Below are 7500 nucleotides of genomic sequence, written 5' to 3' on the forward strand. Positions count from 1 at the left end.
GTGTTCGTGTGTGTGTGTGTGTGTGTGTTTGTGTGTGTGTGGTCCAGGTCCTGTATAGCCTCCAGAGACCCGTACTGCGGTTGGGTGTCAGAGGGAGCCTGCAGACAGGTGGTCCTCAACGCAAAGTAAGTAGACGTTATAAAACACAATCACATTACTTCTATCATTTTAACATCTGTGGAATCTAACCAGTTATAAATATCGTAAATGTTGTTGCTTCTAATATCACAGTCATTGCTGAAGTCCCCCTGTCCTGCATCTAGCCTGCATTAGTGCTGCAGATTTTTCCAAACAATTCCTTTTGAGCTGGCAGCAGTAACACAGAAGTTGTACCTGTACAGTGTTATTACAGTGTCAGTATAGCAGAGAGAAGTCATAAAGATGATGTTTATGATTTTGAAATGCCTTTACAAAGTGAAGTGTGAGACATAAATTGTTTTCCATGCAAGTTTTTTATACAGTATCCCATCGTCTTTGTCACGCCTGGTGGCGGTCCTCTCTCGATTTGTCGTGTCTGTGATCTTTCTAATTTTATGGTGTGTAAGTGCAATTTCCTCCAGCTGCAAGGGCTGTTGGAAGGATGAATGGAAGGAAAGTGTCGTTTGCCCCAGGCTTGGGGTTGGGTACTTGGGCCGGGGAAAGCTCAATGGTAGCGGTAACTATAATTTGTGGCTATAGTTATGACACACAACCAGATTATGCTTTCTGAACAAACAGCGTATGGAGTTTTGTGGTGGGAAAAAACATTTTACAGATGAAGTCATAACAAAAGGACCAGTGCTCCACTGGCTATTTGACATTGAATGAATTTGATCTCCCGGCAGGAAAATGATTGGTCTGGCATGCCATTACACGAAAGGCACACACACGCACGCACACACAAAAATGCGCACACAAAAACGCACACACACACTCCATCCTATTATTATTTTGTAAAGCCGAGGCTCTGGACTGTTCTGATTGAGTTTCCACTTTGGAACAGGAGCTGACACAGAGGCATTAAGAGGGCAGATGACCTCACTCCTTTACTGTACAATATTTCTAAGTGAGTGAGAGGGGGATTAGGCCCGGTAGGATCTGTTAGTTTGTTGCGGACAGAGGGAGGGATGGAGAGGCACTTTGTTGTTAAATAAAAAAGGCTTGCTAATTCAAACAGGTCCCTATCTATCTATCTATCTATCTATCTATCTATCTATCTATCTATCTATCTATCTATCTATCTATCTATCTATCTATCTATCTATCTATCTACTTACCTATCTATCTTCATCCCTACCTATCTATCTACTTATCTACCTATCTATCTTTATCCCTACCTACGTATCTATCCACGTATCTACCAGTCTTTTCTTTTCTATCTTTCCTCTGACATATTCTCTCTCTTGTGTGCTGCCTCCTCCTCCTCCCCCTCTTCTTCCATCTGGTCTTGACGCTAGCATGCCAGCCTTCCCATGTGGAGTTATGCCTCTTATACCTACTGCCTATAAACAGCTTGGACTCTGGTCCCCTGCAATATGGTCCCCAGTCGCCCCCTGACCATGCATATGATGACATATGATTGGTTATCACGATTATTATTATGTAAACTAGGGACATAATCATATTTCACTGACAATAGACCCTACTTGCAGATTTGCATATGAATAATGATTTGTTTACAGTGGAAGCCATTGTCAAAGTCCCCTACACATCTTCTCTGGATTAGGAGTGAGGTCATCTATATACATATATAGATAGACCAGCTTGTTACCTGGTGAAACCCTGATTATATAAACCTGAGTTAAAGCATTCCCATGTGAACCAAGTCCATGTGTCAAATCGAATCGTCAACTTTCAGGAAACATTATGCATCCTTACTGTATATGCATCTTAAATCCCCGGTCACCCATTCACTTGACTTAATGAATCATTAATGCTATTATGCCTGACCTGCATTTTAGCAACCAAGTCCCCTCTGTATAACCACGCACTTCACATAATGATCACGTCTGATGCAAGATAATGTAAAATGTGGCCCTTGGCAGCCTCTATTTTAAGTTACACACAGTACAGTGTGAATCTGATTTAAATATGCATTGCGTGGTTTCACTGGGACCTTAACCCCGAGTTGAACCTACTGTAGCATCACATTCTTACACACTGAACTGCTGTCGGTGTATTGGAGATGCATATATGCCCTCTCTGGGATCTGAACCGAGGGTTCACACTTACACATGTGCCATGGAAAGCTTAGACACTTCCTCTGTACTATGGCTGTGACTGAACTCATTGTTAATTAATCTATGGGACCAGTGGGATTTAAACCCATAACCTCTTAACCTTCGGCTCAACCGATGTGGACTCTCATTGATGCAAGATACCACTGACTTTACCTCGCCATAACTGCACAGTCTTTAATGTTAATGCGTCTGTGTGAGATCACAGTGGGACTTGAACCCATGACCTCAAGGTTGCAAGGCTTCTGATCTTGCCAAAGAAGCCAAACAGCATTCTGCAGTGGGCTGGGTGGAGTGGGGGTGAGGCGAGGGGGGTCCCGTGTTGAAATCCATTAGATTCCAAGAGTGCTTGGATGCCATTTGTGCTTAGACAGGTTTAATTGTGCAACTCTGCGTCTGCTTTGCGATTATGCCGGTGTATGATAGGCAAATCAGATAAGCAGATTAAACATACCAGAGAGAGGATGCTGCTACTGCTGTTGTTTTTGTTATTCCAGTTGCTTTTCAAGGGAATTTGGTTATCAACAGGGTAAAATGCACTTTCTCCAGTTAAGGTTCTATTAGACATGGGAAAAAGACTAATGGTAATTGGAGGCATGTAAATTGCCATCTCCACTGAATTATGTTAAGTTGTATTTGACTTTGTTTTTGATAAAGTTCATGTTTTTTTTGCTTTCACAGAATATCTGAAATGCCAGATCCAATCTATTTCAAGTGCATTTTCCTCTCCAGTGCTATTGTACATGCCCTCGTCTTTTGTCTTTTTTTCCCCTGGTTTTATCGGGTCCATGCTTTCAACTCTGATCAGGGGATAAGGGGATAAGGGGTGGGTGGTGTGGTTCTGGAAAATGATTCCCCTCCTTCATGCTATCATTGTGAGCAGTGGAGGGTGAGGAAGATGAGAGGTGGGTGGACGAGGAGGAGGAGAAGGAGGAGTGAGGGAGGGGAGTGGGGAGGGGAGGAGGGATGAGGAGGACTGTGAAAAGCTGTCATGCGTGACTGTGATCCTGGTTGACAGTTGGTCCGCTCTGTTTCACAGATCTCCTTACTGCTTGCTTGGTGGTCTCACAGGTCTCAGTGCAGCTTGCCTTGGAAAATAACATCTCTTAACCTCTCTCTCTCTCTGTCTCTCTCTCTCTCTCTCTCTCTCTCTCTCTCTCGCTCTCTCTTTCTCTGTCATATGATGGCCCTCAAGCATGGTTACCCCTCACTGGCCTGGTCCTGGGCCATGTGATTGGGACTACAGCCTCATATCTCTACTGAACCTAGTTGATGTCAGATACTGGGAAATAGGAGAAAGGATTGTCCAAAGTTTTTTGGGGAAAAAACAATTTGACAAGTTTTTTGAACACTTCTGCTGTTTTAGACATTTTGCATATGCTAAGATTAATTCTGTTTATATTGACCCCTCTGGCGATCAGTCCTGTGCCAGCTATGGCTTTACTACTACCAGCATTCTTGATAACATTTTCGGCCTTCAGGGTGCTTGCTAGGTATTGTTTGATTTTGTTCCAGTATTGGGTTTCCTGTAGCCTAGCCTGTGAGCAACCGTAGGCTACTTTGTGTTTGGTGGTTTCTATAGCTTTGTTACTTTGTTAGGTGTGGTGCGCCTGCATGGCATGGCCTGTTTTCAGCTGCTGACCATGATGTCTCTGTTCCCTGCAGATCAGCCTTTGAGCAGGACGTGGAGCATGGCAACACAGATGGCCTGGGAGACTGCCAAAGTAAGCAGGCCCTCTTCACTCCATCTTTCCCTCTCTCTTCTATGCTCTTTCTCCCCCTATTCCTCTCTTCTCTGTTAACTCCCTGTCCCTCTTCCCTCGGCCCTCCATTCCCATCTTCGCTGCTGTCACCTTTTTCTCCCCGTCTGTTCCACCCTCACAATCCTCCCTTTCAGCTTCTTCCATCCATCTGTCCCTTTCGGCTCTCACCCTCTTCCCTCCTTCCCCGCTGTTCCTCTGGTCCCCCGGCCTTGATGGGGCTCAATAGAGTGTTGTGTCCCATAGGGCAAGGGCTGGGTTCCTTCTGCAAAGTACCAGGACAGCACAACACAAACATTCAGCACCACACAGGGAAAGGATTTGACTCACAAGCTGTCATAGAGCTTATTCTGAAACACAACACAAGGCACACAAGGCCCTCAACCCCAGCCTTCAGCTCAATCCAGGCCTCTTGAAAGACCTCTTGTACTCTACGCCATACAGCAACACAGAGACTGGCACATATGGAGAATGTGTATTTGATTCATTTATGTCCAAACTGTGAATCAAATATGGTTATGTGTGTCTGTGTATCTGTATGGGTAACTGTCAGATGTGATACTCTCTTGACATGCAGCTGAGCTGCTTGGGATGCAAGAGAGACGTCAGAGAAATTTGACATTAAATCACTCATCTTAGTTCATTTCATCTCAATTTAGTCTATTTACTCAGAGAAATGAGGGCGATGCATATTCCCTTCAGTTTCATCAGTACATTTAGTCAAGGGAAGCCATAGCATCGGACCTTCATTAGCCGTAGAAGCCGTATAGATCACCTCTGATTAGGAGTTAGGGAGCGTATTGAGCAGCTAGTCGATTTTGAATTACTTTAAAAGTCATGGCTTTTGATCATGTTAAAGCATAGGCCTTCTCCACCTCTGCAAGCAATAACACATTTTTCCCTTATTTTTTCCTTTTTCCAGATACCTTTGTGGCTCTGAACGGTAAGTATCCCACATGCTGTATAGGTAATCAAATAAAAGACAGCAGAACTGCATTTCATCTCCCCTGACTCTTTAACTCCAGACCCACCCCTTCATCCAATCAATCAATCATTCCCTCTCAGGGAAATGAAAACTCCGCCTACATGTATAACGAGAGGTTATTAATGACTCACGGTTTTAACTGAATTCATTTCACTCCTTCTTTTTAATAGACATTCAGTCCAGTTACGAAGGTAATGAAACGTTGCAGCATGGTCAGTCAATCTCACTTTTCTTAGTGATGTCGTCATCCAGCGCCCGATGTGTAGAATAAAGAGCGTGGAATTAGATATCAGAACAGTAGAATTAGAATTATTTAATGTTGATTCTGATTCTATTAGTTCTGTTAGACCTTCTCTACCTCCTTGTCCTCCTGCTCATCCCCTTCACCCCCCTTCCTGTCCAATAGCATCGATTAGCCCTGACCTTTGCTTCCCTAATTGGATGGATCTGGTTGTTAGTGGTTAAGGGCTTGGTGGTGAAGGGATGCATCAACGTGCGTGTTTAGTAGCTCATCTGTTGACAGAGGGAAGGAGAGATTAAACTCGCCTATTCAGAGCGAAGAAAGATCGGATCTGTTTCTGCCAACCACAACCAAGCATTGTGCGGTTGGCACAGACTATCCATACACTCAAAGACTGCTTATACAAAAAAGGCAAATGTAAACATGCATGGGCGCGCACAGACGAGCATGCAGTTAGACACAGACACGTATTTGTACATACACACACACACACACACACACACACACCTTTAATCTCTGGCTCACTGTAGCAAATACATTCGTTCTCATAATCATACAACACAATGTCACAATCACACTTCAGTCAGTGTTTACAGCATATGCTAGGTACTGCCTGATTGATGCCATTTTCCCCACTAAGACTTTTTAAGGAATGATAAACAGATGTGATTAGCCTCCAGCAATGGCGCACTTATCCACTGCACCTACACACACACACACACACACACACACACACACACACAGACATACACTTACACATGCACACTCCCACCACCTTCTCTCTTTCTAATCATGAAGCACATTAACTTGGTTTTCAGTGAATCACAAACACAAACACACACACACACACACACACACACACACACACACACACACACTCACACACGTACACCTTGCAGCTGCCAGATCAAAACAGTCAGATCCATACAGAATGACAAGAATAGCTATTTTGAAGTCATTCCAGATAGCCTGACTCCCTGTGTAACCCCCCTGTGGCTGTACCCCCACTGTGATTCTCCCTCCTTTTGTACTGTAGATACAGGGTCACTGAGAAAGCATCTGTGTTGGTGTGCACCCCTATAGTGCTGAATATGCTCCCACAGGCTTGGCTGTGTGTTGTGAGGCACACACACAGACACACACACACATGCACACACACATACACATGGACAACACCCAGTTTACACCCCCCAAACAAAGTCTCAGCCATCGCCCCAGCCCCTCTGTCTGTCTGTTGGCGGTTGATATGGATTTGAAGATAAATAAATGCCCCCTTTCCCTTCTCCACTCCTCTACTCCAGACTAGACATCCTCGCCTCTCTTTTAATCTGTAGAAAGAGAGGGATGTGCATCCGTCGGCAGTTTAGGGCTTTTTTTTTTTTTTTTCCCTGATCCGCGGAGGAGCTGAGGCTCGGAGCCCCTCTCTCTATGTGTGTCATCTGCCTGAATTGCACTTCCCCTGGCGGTGGGGGAATGAATTATAAAATAGGCCTGTCACACTAATCTCTCAGCCTTGGGCCAATAGTTAAATAAATCATTTTAATGATTGCCACGCCACACGGAGGAGGAGGCTTTGGGTGGTGTTGTGTGTGGGTGTCTGTTGTGCGTAGTCTACCAACAGCATCAACGTTAGCCCCCTTAAATGGCCCCTTTTTCAAATGCATGCATAAACACATATTGTAAAGACATTCACACATGCGCAAACACACACACCTGACACCATCTCCGTGGAAAGAGCGTCTTAAAATGGGAATCGGGGGCCAAGCACCATAGAGGCTGTCGATTAAAGTGTTGTCACTCCTCATCTAGGGGAGCTTCTTTTACTTATGGCTTAAATAGTGCAATCTATAATGTAACAACTCCCGTATCTCACAGCATAGCAAAATGTGGCTTATACAAAATTGTGTATGGTGGCTTAAGTGTAAGCATGTGGGACGGTAATGTGATTAGTATGGTGCAGAAATAAACAGTCGTGTTAAACAGACGAAGCTTAGTAATATGCGCAAACTCAGCCTGTGAAAGAAAATGAGTATGGGTATATCGAGGCAGACAGGCAGATGCAGGCAAACACACAGATAAATAGTTGGAGAGACATATACTGTTAGATGGAGAAGAGATGGATATGATGGAGGGTGAAAAAGAAGAAGTACTCTGTTGCAATTGTGAGATAATGTCAAGATTTCAAACACAGATTAATGAATAAGATGTTACATTTCCAGGGAGACATCCAATATTACATCCATTAGACATATACCGTCTGCTATCCTTGTTATAGTCTCATCATCACTGTACCCTCCT

General features: G+C 44.1%; 1 long non-coding RNA gene across 1 annotated transcript in view; it reads left to right on the top strand.

Moving 5' to 3' along the window:
• The first annotated feature begins 56 nt into the window (after positions 1-56).
• Positions 57-7500, top strand: part of LOC139666981 (uncharacterized) — an 8782-nt gene continuing 1338 nt past the window's right edge. The window contains exons 1-3 of the long non-coding RNA XR_011696923.1: positions 57-125; positions 3882-3940; positions 4899-4919. This is a non-coding gene — a long non-coding RNA (uncharacterized lncRNA). The remainder of the gene's footprint in view (positions 126-3881; positions 3941-4898; positions 4920-7500) is intronic.

Source organism: Centroberyx affinis, unplaced genomic scaffold, assembly GCF_046629955.1.
Source record: "Centroberyx affinis isolate AG114_WGS23_722 - 3 ecotype Tasmania unplaced genomic scaffold, CSIRO-AGI_Caff_v1 ptg005228l_1, whole genome shotgun sequence".
NCBI lineage: Eukaryota > Metazoa > Chordata > Actinopteri > Beryciformes > Berycidae > Centroberyx > Centroberyx affinis.